Source organism: Pseudophryne corroboree, chromosome 2 (genome assembly GCF_028390025.1).
Source record: "Pseudophryne corroboree isolate aPseCor3 chromosome 2, aPseCor3.hap2, whole genome shotgun sequence".
NCBI classification, from domain to species: domain Eukaryota; kingdom Metazoa; phylum Chordata; class Amphibia; order Anura; family Myobatrachidae; genus Pseudophryne; species Pseudophryne corroboree.
Window position 1 is genome coordinate 944,310,355 of NC_086445.1, and position 15,765 is coordinate 944,326,119.

Consider the following 15,765-nt stretch of genomic DNA (forward strand, 5'->3'; position numbering starts at 1 on the left):
CCGTCAGCATCAAGAGACCGGCCCCGCTGACCCGGCACAGCGCTCTCCTCCGCAACGGTGAGTGCCGCTCTGCATCTGCCCTGTGCCCGTCCTCCCCTTCCTCCTAGTGTTCTCTCCCTGTTGCAGTGTGCCTCAGTGTTCTCTCCCTGTTACAGTGTGCTTCAGTGTTCTCTCCCTAGTGCAGTGTGCCTCAGTGTTCTCTCCCTGGTGCAATGTGCCTCAGTGTTCTCTCCCTAGTGCAATGTGCCTCAGTGTTCTCTCCCTAGTGCAATGTGCCTCAGTGTTCTCTCCCTGGTGCAGTGTGCCTCAGTGTTCTCTCCCTGGTGCAGTGTGCCTCAGTGTTCTCTCCCTGGTGCAGTGTGCCTCAGTGTTCTCTCCCTGGTGCAGTGTGCCTCAGTGTTCTCTCCCTGGTGCAGTGTGCCTCAGTGTTCTCTCCCTGGTGCAGTGTGCCTCAGTGTTCTCTCCCTGTTGCAGTGTGCCTCAGTGTTCTCTCCCTGTTGCAGTGTGCCTCAGTGTTCTCTCCCTGGTGCAATGTGCCTCAGTGTTCTCTCCATGGTGCAGTGTGCCTCAGTGCTCTACCCCTGGTGCAGTGTGCCTCAGTGTTCTCTCCCTGGTGCAGTGTGCCTCAGTGCTCTGCCTGGCGCAATATGTATAACGTGCTCTACCTGGCGCAGTGTGTATAGGAGGTTCTACCTGGTACAATGTGTATAACGTGCTCTATCTGGCGCAATATGTATAACGTGCTCTACCTGGCGCAGTGTGTATAGGAGGTTCTACCTGGTGCAGTGTGTATAACGTGCTCTATCTGGCGCAATATGTATAACATGCTCTACCTGGCGCAGTGTGTATAGGAGGTTCTACCTGGTGCAATGTGTATAACGTGCTCTATCTGGCGCAATATGTATAACGTGCTCTACCTGGCGCAGTGTGTATAGGAGGTTCTACCTGGTGCAATGTGTATAACGTGCTCTACCTGGCGCAATATGTATAACGTGCTCTACCTGGCGCAGTGTGTATAGGAGGTTCTACCTGGTGCAATGTGTAGAACGTGCTCTATCTGGCGCAATATGTATACACCTGGCGCAGTGTGTATAGGAGGTTCTACCTGGTGCAATGTGTATAAGCAGCACTATTGTGTGGTATAATGTGATTTGGTACTATTATGTGGTCACGCCCCTTCCCCACGAAACAACTCCCCTAAATTTTTGCTGCACGCCTCCGGCACGCACTGTCCATGCTTTCACCTATAGGAATGGGAGCACCAAGCATTATAGTATGTATCTAATTTTGCCCTTCTAACTTAAAAATGTGCCCTCACGAATGAAAAATGTGCCCTCACGAATTAAAAATGAGCCCTCCCCGTGATCAGCACCCTGCCCTAAAAAAATCCTAGAGTGAACACTATTTGACTGTGGGTAGTGTGGTATACAAGTGATGCGCTGGAAGTCCCATGTATTCGCAAAGTCCTTGAACTCTCTACTCTTGAATTGCATGGCATTATCAGTGATCAGTTGCTGTGGGGTGCCATGTGCTGCAAAGTGCCTCTTCAGCTTTGCAATGACCATGTGACTTGTGGTGCTGGGCAAGTAGTTTATCTCGAACCATCCTGAATAGAAGTCAACTAGTACCAGGTAATCCTTCCCCCTCCATTCGAATAAATCAGCCACAAGAATGGAACACAGAAGATCAGGAATGTCATGGAGCAACATGGGCTCCCGTGGCAGGTGTGGACGCAAGGCATTGCAGGGTGCACAAGACTAGATTGCATGGTCAATGTCACCGTACATGGAGGGCCAGAACGCGGTTTAACAGGCTCTACACTTGGTGGCCGGCATGGCCCTGGTGCATCTGCTGGGTGTAGAACATCTGAAGGGCAGACAGAATCACGAAGCGATGACCCCGCAGGATGACACCATATGACACGGTGAGCTCATCTTTCATACAGTAGAAGGAGCGAAGGCAGTGCGTCAGTTCCTTGGAAGAGGATGGCCAGACGTTGATAATCACAGCAGAGAGACGCTGGCAAAGATCATCGCAAGTGTAGCAGCATGCAGCTCTTCCAGCCGCTTGGTAGGGAGCACCTCCACAGCCGTGACCTCATAGTCATCCCCAGCAGCGTTCATGTCAGTAGTTGGAAGGAAGGCTCAAGATAGAGCATCAGCAACGTACATTTCTTTGCCTCTCATATACACGACATCCAGGTTGTACCGCTGCAGCTTGAGCATCATGCCCTGAATACGGGAAGAAGCAGAGTGGATGTGCTTCTTCAGAATGGTGATGAGAGGCTGATGGTCAGTTTCCACCGTGACAGGATGGCCATAGATGAAGTCATGGAAGCGGTTGCAGATGAACACCAGCGCCAACAGTTCTTTCTCAATTTGTGCATTCAGTGTCAGTGAGGGCCCTGGAAGCAAAAGCCCCCGGTCTGCGGTGTTGGAGGCACACAGCCCTGAGACCACTCTGTGAAGCGTCGGCAGGGAGGATTACTGGATCACGCACGTTGAAGTATAGCAGGACCGGTGGATTTGTCATCATGGTCTTTAATCGATCAACAGCAGCTGTGTGTGTCCAGCCAGCACCATTCTGAGTTCTGGTGGAGTAGCTTCCGCAAAGTTGCCGTGGTTTCACTGTATTGCGGAACAAATTTAGACAGGTAGCTGGTCATACCCAGGAAACGTTGTAGTGCCTGTTGGTCAGCCGGAATCGGCATTTGCTGGATGGCAGTGATTTTATTCAGGTGCGGTTTGATGCCTTGACTGGTGAGCACGTGGCCCACGTATGCCACTTCGGTGACTCTAAACTTGCATTTGTCTGGGTTGAGCTTGAGGTTCAAAGCACGGGCCAGTTCAAGTACTGTACCTTGGTGCGGACCCAAACCAAGATGTCATCAACGATGATTTCACAGAGATAGCCTGCAAACAGTTGCTCCATGCAGCGCTGGAAGACCTCACTGCCTGTAGTGATTCCATAGGGCATGCGAAGGAAGATATACCGCCCTATCGAGGTCATGAATGCGGTGAGCAGGGACAAAGTTCTGTACAAAGGTATTTGCCAGAATCCGCACTTTGCATCCAGGGTATTGAAAACTGTGGCACCTGGCATGTCAGCAATCACTTGCTCGATGGTGCGGAGAGGGTGATATGGACGCAGCAGTGCTTTATTCAAGTGTACTGGATCAATGCAAAGACGTACAGTCCCATCTTTTTTTTGATGTGGCCACCTTGTTAGTATGCTTTGTTCTCAGTTTGATAAATATTTTGCTCTTCTCATCCAAGTGGTCTACACTATCACAAACCGTCATGCAAACTGATTCACACCCTGGCTCCGTTTCAACCTGGTTGATCCACTGGGGTGAGCGGCTATAGCATGACAAAGACTGTCGCTTTATGGAAGTTTGATCTTTGGAGCGGCAGCACCTTGAAAAATTATTCCATTTGCCTCATGCATTACATCGTTTATTATATGCGGGGCAGCGTTGTTTGTCAGGAGGGTGTTGTGCCGCGCAGTTCACACACGTGGAGGATTGGCGCGGAACGGCCGCCATGACACACACCTCAGCATCCTTTCTTAGTTCCCTTGTGCCATTTTCAGACTGCTCGTATAACAAAGATATTTATGGCAGTTTCTAATGTGAGACCCTTCGCCCGCAGCAGCTGTGCACGTACCTTGTCTCTGCGTATGCCGCATAAGATTCTGTCACGGATGAGCTCCTCTATGAGGATACCAAAATTGCACTTCTTTGCCAGCAGCTTTAGCATGGAGACATAGGACTGTATAGTGTCATCACCCTTTTGGTTTGTGCTGTTGAAAACATGCCTGTCCATAATTACATTCTTTACTGGCATGCAGATCTTTCCAAACTTTGCAATTAGGATGTTAGGATCCTCTCTGTCTTCTCTGTCAGTGTATACAAAAGCATCTGATTTGTCCAGAGCACCGGTGCCTGCGAGGTTCAGCAGCGTGTATGCCTGGACTTTTTTTTATTTGTCTGAAAGGCCTGCTATGGAGTATACATGCCATTCCCTTTTAAACCTCAGCCAGTTGTCAGCCACGTTTTCATCAAATATCAGCGGATCTATTCTCCGCAGACCTTGTGCAGTGGCATCCCAGTTCTAACACAATGTAGATGTGTAACAACAAACTCAGGACGACACTTGCAGGATCAGTGTAATACAGGTCTCTACTCAGCATGAGCCAGAAACCAAGTGGAAGTAACAGGAGACAAACAGGAAGTGAGTCACCTCGACATAACATAATCTCCCATGATGCACAGCATGCATTTACACTCTCCTTGCAGTGTTAAATGATATAAGTCTCACAGCACGTAGTCTCACTTCTCTACATCCGGGTAGGCTAACTAGGGGTAACAAAGTCTCTCCCTCACTCACTCTAATCAACTAGGTCTGCGGGACAGGGCAGCAATGTTTGTAGGTGACAGTTACCGACACGGGAGCCCCCTGAGGTTTTAGTCGGTAATGTGAGGGGAGTTGGAGGGTAGTAGGTACCTGACCGATTGCAGACCTTTCCGGCTTCTCCGGTGGGTAGAGACAGCTCAGTGCTGTGCAGTCTGATGCGGCTTCGGCTCCCTGGTGGTTTGTCATGAGCAGCTTTCTTCTGGTGAAGCACTTCACCCGGCACCTGTTTCAGCAGTTCTATCTCTGGGGTCTCCTCCCGTCCCAGCGCTCACTTCTCGGCTCTCCCCGGTGGCGGACCGACTGGCTGCAGCGGTCGGGTCCCGGCTCTCTTCTTCACAGCGTGGCACTGTCCCGGCGGCTCTTTGAGGCAGCCCACTCTCTAACACTCGTGGGCAGAGCACACTTCTCTCCGTTACCTGCTCGGCGGTCAGGACACCCGATGCAGCTCTCCTCAGTGCAGCGCCTCTCCCTCATGCGGCCCAGCTCTCTTCGGCTGGGCTTTTTCACACACGCCTCTCGCAGCGGACACCTCACTCCAGCGCAGCAGGCATAAACTCTGCCCCCTCTTCTTCCTGCTTGGCTCCAGCCTATCCATGGCACTCCTCGCTTCCCGCGGATCCTGTCAGGACACTCCGGGTCCTAGTGTCAGCTAGGTTGAAGCCGTGGCTGCTGACATCACCAGGCAGGAGGGGTGAGTGTCTACCCCTGGTATACTGATTAACCAGGGAGCAATAAATCCGGGCAAAGGGATAGGGAAATGGGGCTCCATGCAGGATGTATAAAGGAGCAGGTGTCACACTTTCAGCAGGACAACGACCCTAAGCTCACAGTCAAGATATCAAAGGAGTGGCTTCAGGACAACTCTGTGAATGTCCTTGAGTGGCCCAACCAGAGCCCAGATCTGAATCTTAGAGATCTGAAAATGGAGGGATCTAAAACTGGCTGTGCACCAACGTTTCCCATCCAACCTGATAGAGCGTGAGAGGTGCTGCAAAGAGGAATGGGTGAAACTGCCCAAAGATAGGTGTGCCAAGTTTATGGCATCATATTTAAAAAGACTTGATGCTGTAATTGCTGCCAAAGGTGCATCAACAAAGTATTAAGAAAAGGCTGTGAATACTTATGTACATGAGATTTCTTAGTTTTTTATTTTTAATAAATTTGCAAAATTCTCAAAAAAAAAACTTTTTTCATGTTGTGATTATGGGGTATTGAGTGAAGTTTGAGGGAAAAAATGAATTTATTCCATTTTGGAATTAGGCTGTAACATAACAAAATGTGGAAAAAGTGAAGCGATGTGAATACTATTCGGATGTATTGTATATGCGCTTTAAATCTGCTGATGGGCTAACTCACCAGAATGATGCCAATTCCTGCACAATTTACACAAGGTCAGGACCCAGTGGCGTAACTAGGGGTCCGCAGCCACTGCGCTTGCTTGGGGGAGTGCAGGGCTGCAGGGCGCCCTAGCCGCCACTGATATCTGCTGTGAAGGAGGGACACGGAGGGCACAGCGAGCGCCTCTCCTATGTCTCTCCTGCATCTCCGGCGTGTCTATTAAATTAAGTGCCCATTCGTGAGCTCTGATTGGCTCACGAACCGGCACTTCATTTAACAGACACGCCAGAGACGCAGGAGGGACACAGGAGAGGCACGCGCTGTGCCCTCCGTGTCCCTCCTTCACAAAACAGCGAGGGAGCGGGGGGGAGTTGTACCTGGCATTGGGGGAGCATAGTTGGCACTGGGGGAGGGAGAGCATACTTGGCACTTGGGGGGGGGCATATGTGGCACTGAGGTGGCATATGTGGCACTGGAGGGAGCATATTTGGCACTGGGGGGTATATGTGTACCTGGCACTGGGGGGGCATATTTGGCATTGGGTGCATGTGTGTACCTGGCACTGGGGGCATATGTGGCACTGGGAGCACAGCGCTAGCAACAAGCATTACCCCCTAGCAATGAACATGACACCCAGTGCATGAAATCCCTGGCAACGAGCATGACACCCTGAGCATAAAAACCCCTGGCACCGTGCATGGAACCAAGAGCATGAAACCCCTGGCAATGAGGAGGTAATTTAAAAGTAATTAGAAGCCTTACTGTAGGACTTAATGTGTAATGGGCATTGCGGTGTGTGGCATAATGTATCACGGACATTGCGGTGTGTGTCATAATGTGTCACAGGCATTACGGTGTGTGGCATACTATATCACGGACATTGTGGTATGTGGTATAATGTCTCAGGGACATTGCAGTGTGGCATAATGTATAACGGGCATTGCAGTGTGTGGCATAGGGTATAACGGGCATTGCGGTATGTGTCACAGGCATTACGGTGTGTGGCATACTATATCACGGGCATTGTGGTATGTGGTATAATGTCTCAGGGGCATTGCAGTGTGGCATAATGTATAATGGGCATTGTGGTGTGTGGCATAGGGTATAACGGGCATTGCGGTATGTGTCACAGGCATTACGGTGTGTGGTTTACTATATCACGGCCATTGTGGTATGTGGTATAATGTCTCTGGGTCATTGCAGTGTGTGGCATAATGTATCACGGACATTGCAGTGTGTGGCATAATGTATCACGGACATTGCGGTGTGTGTCATAATGTGTCACAGCATTGTATGTGCTATAATGTATCAGGGGCATTGCAGTGTGTAACATAATAATGTATAATGGGCATTGCGATTCCTGTCATAATGTGTCACAAGCATTACGGTGTGTGGCATAATATGTCAGGGGCATTATGGTGTGTGGCATATTGTGTCATGGGCATTACTGTGTGTGGCATAGTGTCTAAGGGCCATTGCAGTATGTCGCATAATGGCCCTCATTCCGAGTTGATCGGTCGCAAGGCGAATTTAGCAGAGTTACACACGCTAAGCCGCCGCCTACTGGGAGTGTATCTTAGCATCTTAAAATTGCGACCGATGTATTCGCAATATTGCGAGCACAAACTACTTAGCAGTTTTAGAGTAGCTCCAGACTTACTCTGCCTGTGCGATCAGTTCAGTGCTTGTCGTTCCTGGTTTGACGTCACAAACACACCCAGCGTTCGCCCAACCACTCCCCCGTTTCTCCGGCCACTCCTGCGTTTTTTCCGGAAACGGTAGCGTTTTCAGCCACACGCCCATAAAACGCAGTGTTTCCGCCCAGTAACACCCATTTCCTGTCAATCACATTACGTTCGCCGGAGCGATGAGAAAGCCGTGAGTAAAAATACTTTCTTCATAGCAAAGATACTTGGCGCAGTCGCAGTGCGAATATTGCGCATGCGCACTAAGCGGAATTTCACTGCGATGCGATGAAAAATACCGAGCGAACGACTCGGAATGAGGGCCAATGTATACTGGGCATTACTATAAGGAGGAAAAATAAGAATTTACTTACCGATAATTCTATTTCTCGTAGTCCGTAGTGGATGCTGGGAACTCCGTAAGGACCATGGGGAATAGCGGCTCCGCAGGAGACTGGGCACAAAAGTAAAGCTTTAGGACTACCTGGTGTGCACTGGCTCCTCCCCCTATGACCCTCCTCCAAGCCTCAGTTAGGATACTGTGCCCGGACGAGCGTACACAATAAGGAAGGATTTTGAATCCCGGGTAAGACTCATACCAGCCACACCAATCACACCGTACAACCTGTGATCTGAACCCAGTTAACAGCATGATAACAGCGGAGCCTCTGAAAAGATGGCTCACAACAACAAAAACCCGATTTTTGTAACAGCAACTATGTACAAGTATTGCAGACAATCCGCACTTGGGATGGGCGCCCAGCATCCACTACGGACTACGAGAAATAGAATTATCGGTAAGTAAATTTTTATTTTCTCTGACGTCCTAGTGGATGCTGGGAACTCCGTAAGGACCATGGGGATTATACCAAAGCTCCCAAACGGGCGGGAGAGTGCGGATGACTCTGCAGCACCGAATGAGAGAACTCCAGGTCCTCCTCAGCCAGGGTATCAAATTTGTAGAATTTAGAAAACGTGTTTGCCCCTGACCAAGTAGCTGCTCGGCAAAGTTGTAAAGCCGAGACCCCTCGGGCAGCCGCCCAAGATGAGCCCACCTTCCTTGTGGAATGGGCTTTTACAGATTTAGGCTGTGGCAGGCCTGCCACAGAATGTGCAAGCTGAATTGTACTACAAATCCAACGAGCAATAGTCTGCTTAGAAGCAGGAGCACCCAGCTTGTTGGGTGCATACAGGATAAACAGCGAGTCAGATTTTCTGACTCCAGCCGTCCTGGAAACATATATTTTCAGGGCCCTGACTACATCCAGCAACTTGGAGTCCTCCAAGTCCCTAGTAGCCGCAGGTACCACAATAGGCTGGTTCAGGTGAAACGCCTAAACAACCTTAGGGAGAAATTGAGGACGAGTCCTCAATTCTGCCCTGTCCGTATGAAAAATTAGGTAAGGGCTTTTATAGGATAAAGCCGCCAATTCTGACACACGCCTGGCCGAAGCCAGGGCCAACAGCATTACCACTTTCCATGTGAGATATTTTAAGTCCACAGTGGTGAGTGGTTCAAACCAATGTGATTTTAGGAACCCCAAAACTACATTGAGATCCCAAGGTGCCACTGGAGGCACAAAAGGAGGCTGTATATGCAGTACCCCCTTGACAAACGTCTGAACTTCAGGAACTAAAGCCAGTTCTTTCTGGAAGAAAATCGACAGGGACGAAATTTGAACCTTAATGGACCCTAATTTTAGGCCCATAGACAGTCCTGTTTGCAGGAAATGCAGGAAACGACCCAGTTGAAATTCCTCTGTAGGGGCCTTCCTGGCCTCGCACCACGCAACATATTTACGCCAAATACGGTGATAATGTTGTGCGGTTACATTCTTCCTGGCTTTGATCAGGGTAGGGATGACTTCATCCGGAATGCCTTTTTCCTTCAGGATCCGGCGTTCAACCGCCATGCCGTCAAACGCAGTCGCGGTAAGTCTTGGAACAGACAGGGTCCCTGCTGGAGCAGGTCCCTTCTTAGAGGTAGAGGCCACGGGTCCTCTGTGAGCATCTCTTGAAGTTCCGGGTACCAAGTCCTTCTTGGCCAATCCGGAGCCACGAGTATAGTTCTTACTCCTCTCCGTCTTATAATTCTCAGTACCTTGGGTATGAGAGGCAGAGGAGGGAACACATACACTGACTGGTACACCCATGGTGTTACCAGAGCGTCCACAGCTATTGCCTGAGGGTCCCTTGACCTGGCGCAATACCTGTCTAGTTTTTTGTTGAGGCGGGACGCCATCATGTCCACCTTTGGTTTTTCCCAACGGTTCACAATCATGTGGAAGACTTCTGGATGAAGTCCCCACTCTGCCATTGCCCTCCTGCTTCTTGTGCCGCCCTGTCTGTTTACGTGGGCGACTGCCGTGATGTTGTCTGACTGGATCAGCACCGGCTGACCTTGAAGCAGAGGTCTTGCTAGGCTTAGAGCATTGTAGATGGCCCTTAGCTTCAGGATATTTATGTGAAGTGATGTCTCCAGGCTTGACCACAAGCCCTGGAAATTTCTTCCCTGTGTGACTGCTCCCCAGCCTCTCAGGCTGGCATCTGTGGTCACCAGGACCCAGTCCTGAATGCCGAATCTGCGGCCCTCTAGAAGATGAGTACTCTGCAACCACCACAGGAGAGACACCCTTGTCTTTGGTGACAAGATTATCCGCTGATGTATCTGAAGATGCGACCCGGACCATTTGTCTAGCAGATCCCACTGGAAGGTTCTTGCGTGGAATCTGCCGAATGGGATTGCTTCGTAGGAAGCCACCATTTTTCCCAGAACCCTTGTGCATTGATGCACTGAGACTTGGCCTGGTTTTAGGAGATTTCTGACTAGCTCGGATAACTCCCTGGCTTTCTCCTCCGGGAGAAAAACCTTTTTCTGGACTGTGTCCAGGATCATCCCTAGGAATAGAAGGCGTGTCGTCGGGATCAGCTGCGATTTTGGAATATTGAGAATCCAACCGTGCTGCCGCAACACTATCTGAGATAGTGCTACCCCGACTTCCAACTGTTCCCTGGATCTTGCCCTTATCAGGAGATCGTCCAAGTAAGGGATAACTAAAACTCCCTTCCTTCGAAGGAGTATCATCATTTCGGCCATTACCTTGGTAAAGACCCGGGGTGCCGTGGACAAGCCAAACGGCAGCGTCTGAAACTGATAGTGACAATTCTGTACCACAAACCTGAGGTACCCTTGGTGAGAAGGGTAAATTGGGACATGTAGGTAAGCATCTTTGATGTCCAGAGACACCATATAGTCCCCTTCTTCCAGGTTTGCAATCACTGCTCTGAGTGACTCCATCTTGAATTTGAACCTCTGTATGTAAGTGTTCAAGGATTTTAGATTTAAAATTGGTCTCACCGAGCCATCCGGCTTCGGTACCACAAACAGTGTGGAATAATACCCCTTTCCCTGTTGCAGGAGGGGTACCTTGATTATCACCTGCTGGGAATACAGCTTGTGAATGGCTTGCAATACTGCCTCCCTGCCTGAGGGAGACGTCGGTAAAGCAGACTTTAGGAAACGGCGAGGGGGAGACGTCTCGAATTCCAATTTGTACCCCTGAGATACCACCTGAAGGATCCAGGGCTCCACTTGCGAGTGGGCCCACTGCGCGCTGAACTTCTTGAGACGGGCCCCCACCGTGCCTGAGTCCGCTTGTAAAGCCCCAGCGTCATGCTGAGGACATTGCGGAGGCGGGAGAGGACTTCTGTTCCTGGGACCTGGCTGTGTGCTGCAGCCTTTTTCCTCTCCCTCTGCCACGGGGCAGAAATGAGGAGCCTTTTGCCCGCTTGCCCTTATGGGGCCGAAAGGACTGCGCCTGATAATACGGCGTCTTCTTATGTTGAGAGGCTACCTGGGGTAAAAATGTGGATTTTCCAGCAGTTGCCGTGGCTACCAGGTCTGATAGACCTACCCCAAATAACTCCTCCCCATTATAAGGCAATACTTCCATGTGCCTTTTGGAATCCGCATCACCTGACCACTGCTGCGTCCATAACCCTCTTCTTGCAGAAATGGACAGCGCGCTAACTCTTGATGCCAGTCGGCAAATATCCCTCTGCGCATCACGCATATATAAAAATGCATCTTTTAAATGCTCTATAGTCAGTAATATACTGTCCCTATCTAGGGTATCAATATTTTCAGTCAGGGAATCCGACCACGCCACCCCAGCACTGCACATCCAGGCTGAGGCGATTGCCGGTCGCAGTATAACACCCGTGTGAGTGTATATACATTTTAGGATATTCTCCTGCTTTCTGTCGGCAGGTTCCTTTAGGGCGGCCGTATCAGGAGAGGGTAGTGCCACCTGTTTAGACAAGCGTGTGAGCGCTTTATCCACCCTAGGGGGTGTTTCCCAACGTGCCCTATCCTCTGGCGGGAAAGGGTATGATGCCAATAACCTTTTAGGAATTATCAGTTTTTTATCGGGGGAAACCCACGCCTCATCACACACTTCATTTAATTCCTCGGATACAGGAAAAACTACAGGCAGTTTTTTCTCACCAAACATAATACCCTTTTTAGTGGTACTTGTATTATCAGAAATATGCAAAACATTTTTCATTGCCTCAATCATGTAACGTGTGGCCCTACTGGAAGTTACATTTGTCTCATCATCGTCGACACTGGAGTCAGTATCCGTGTCTGTGTCTGCCATCTGAGGTAACGGGCGTTTTAGAGCCCCTGATGGCGTTTGAAACCCCTGGACAGGCACAAGCTGAGTAGCCGGCTGTCTCATATCGTCAACTATCTTTCGTAAAGAGCTGACATTGTCACGCAATTCCTTCCATAAGCTCATCCACTCAGGTGTCGACTCCCTAGGGGGTGACAACTCTATTATAGGCAATTGCTCCGCCTCCACCTCATTTTCCTCCTCAAACATGTCGACACAATCGTACCGACACACCGCACACACACAGGGAATGCTCTGATAGAGGACAGGACCCCACTAGCCCTTTGGGGAGACAGAGGGAGAGTATGCCAGCACACACCAGAGCGCTATATATAGACTGGAATACCACTATATAACGTGCTTTTCCCTTTATAGCTGCTGTTATTATCAAAACTGCGCCAAATTAGTGCCCCCCCTCTCTTTTTTACCCTCTTCTGTAGTGCAGGACTGCAGGGGAGAGTCAGGGAGACGTCCTTCCAGCGGAGCTGTGATGGAAAATGGCGCCCGTGTGCTGAGGAGATAGGTTCCGCCCCCTTCTCGGCGGCCTTTTCTCCCGCTTTTTGGTGAATTCTGGCAGGGGTTAAAATACATCCATATAGCCCTGGGGGTTATATGTGGTGTATTTTCGCCAGCCAAGGTGTTTTACATTGCTGCTCAGGGCGCCCCCCCCTAGCGCCCTGCACCCTCAGTGACCGGAGTGTGAAGTGTGCCTGAGGAGCAATGGCGCACAGCTGCAGTGCTGTGCGCTACCTTGTTGAAGACTGATGTCTTCTGCCGCCGATTTTTCCGGACCTCTTCTTGCTTCTGGCTCTGTAAGGGGGGCGGCGGCGCGGCTCTGGGACCGGACTCCGAGGCTGGGCCTGTGTTCGGTCCCTCTGGAGCTAATGGTGTCCAGTAGCCTAAGAAGCCCAAGCTGGCTGCAAGCAGGCAGGTTCGCTTCTTCTCCCCTTAGTCCCTCGATGCAGTGAGCCTGTTGCCAGCAGGTCTCACTGAAAATAAAAAACCTAAAACTAAACTTTCACTAAGAAGCTCAGGAGAGCCCCTAGTGTGCACCCTTCTCGGCCGGGCACAAAAATCTAACTGAGGCTTGGAGGAGGGTCATAGGGGGAGGAGCCAGTGCACACCAGGTAGTCCTAAAGCTTTACTTTTGTGCCCAGTCTCCTGCGGAGCCGCTATTCCCCATGGTCCTTACGGAGTTCCCAGCATCCACTAGGACGTCAGAGAAAATTACAAATAAAGTAAGGGGCATGAATCAGGATTATTTTTCTTTCCTGTGGTGGCCAACGTCTGGGCGTGCAGGTTGCAAAACTGGGGTATAAGGTAGTCTTTTCCTGCAATGCCACGCCCCCTTATGCAAAGCCAGACCCATTTCAACAAAGCCACGCCCCTTCGGCGCACGCAGATTCGTCGCTTTACTAGTGCCAATTGGGGGGTAGCGCCAGAGAATGTTTTGGCTTGGGGAAGAAAAATTTCTAGTTACGCCACTGTCAGGACCAAACTGGTTTTCCTTATCCAAAATGTTTGCTTGTAATTCATGTCTTGCTCTCTTTGGGGTATATTTACTAAAGTGTGGGCTTTCACTCAGAAGTGGAGATGTTGGGGGTCATTCTGATCTGATCGCTCGCTGCAGTTTATCGCAGCGGTGCGATCGGGTCAGAACTGCGCATGCACATGACAGGCACAGGCTGTCGCTGGGCGGGGGTGGCGGAACGGTGCCGCTTGGCTGCCGTTTTGTGGGCGCAGTCTGGCCAGCGCAGGCATGGCCGGACCGAACGGGTGGCGGGCCGCAGCGGCTAGGTGACGTCACACGTAGCCGCTGCGGGCCAGGGAGCGATGAGTAGCTCCCAGCCAGCACGCTAGAGCTGCGCTGGTCGGGAGCTACTCTTGAAGTGCCGCTGTGCGATGCCTTTGCACTTCTGCAGAGGGGGGGCGGCACTGACATGCGGGGCGGAATAGCCCTGGGCTGGGCGTCCCACCGCATGTCAGTGTGAATGTACGATCATCTCGGAATGACCCCCGTTGCCCATATCAACCAATCGGATTCAATTCATAATTTATCTACCACCTTCTAGAAGGCAAAAGCTAGAATCTGATTGGTTGCTATAGGCAACATCTCCACTTCTGAAAACCTGCACTTAGTAAATATAAACTACTTTCTTTTTGTCAATCTCTTTGTTGCTTAAGTGTAAATAAAGTTGTTGAATGCAATAAAATAAAAAAAACACATACATCTTTTTGGTAAATGTCTGGAATTAATCATTGTTGCTCAAAGTTAGTATACTTTCTAAAATAACATGGGTTTTTATTTTATTTTCTCTGCTTTTTCTCTTGCTGTGTTTTAATTGCATTTTGATTCTTATATTACAGTATAATAGAACTGCTACAGATTCAATTATGTCTAGCGTCCCATATATAAAAATTAAGAACATGTGGATGTTATTACCAATAATTTGTATATCATAGCTCATTCTTCTGGGAGAAATACTGTAGTATAATATACTCAGTTCCTATTGTACTTACTGTTTATTAGTAATACACAACATATATTATTTTAATATTAAATGTTATTAGAGCATTCCTTACTTTGCGAAAGGGAAAAGATAGCCCTAAGTGAACCACTTATTTGTGACAAGCGTTATTAGAGTGTTTATTTTTTACTTTCCCAAGAATAACAGAATACTATATTTCTCTTACACGGAATCTCCTGGTAAGTGCAAAGTTCAAGTCACATAGCATCTACCTTGGGTATAAAAGTCAAGGAAAAATAGACGGCATGTCACACTTATATTAAATGAGCGTGGTGCAGATTGATGGATTACAATCATAGGTACACTGTCCTTCGTTTTCTTGTAAAGTTATAATAATCTACTATATTAGATGATATACATGACTTAATATGCTCCTCCAGCTTATTTCTTTTAACTATAACAAAAATAGCCAGCCAAGTCCCTAATAGGTCCTGATCTATGTGATTTTTTTAAGGTTAAGTTAAGGTTAAGTCCACATGACGTAACACTGTAAGATAATGGGGTAAATTAATCAAAGTGCAGTTGTGCACTTTCTGGTGATTTTATGTGTGAAAACATGAGATTTACTAAAGGCGAAACTGCACATAAAATAGCATGTTTTAAAACCACGTGGCTTGAAATCTTCCTCTTAATATCTTCAAGGCACAGGTACTGTAATCAGACCCCTCCTCTCTGCCGCCAGCGCTGGAGAGTCTGAGCACTAGAGGGGTCAGACTGTACTGCGCCTGCGCAGATCACTGAGAAAATGGTGTGGCGGCCATTTTCCCAGTGATTTCTCTACTGTACATGCACAGAACACCATGAAAATGGCCACTGCTCCATTTTCACAGTGATTCCACAGCGAGGGATTCCGGGGGTAAGTATGCAGTGTAGTGGGGGCCCCTCTGGACTCAGGGGCCTGTGTACACTGCACACAGTGCACCCATTATAGATATGCCAGTGTACATATGTTACCTTATACTGCACACCGGGCCGGTGCAAGGGTGTTCGGCACCCTCCTGCAAACTATCAATTCTGCGCCTTTCTACAAATACAAATGTGACTTATCTCATCCTCAGAGCTGTAACTAGACATTTTGGTGCCCCCCCCCCTCAAGATCTATAACATGGACAGTGCGCGCTGA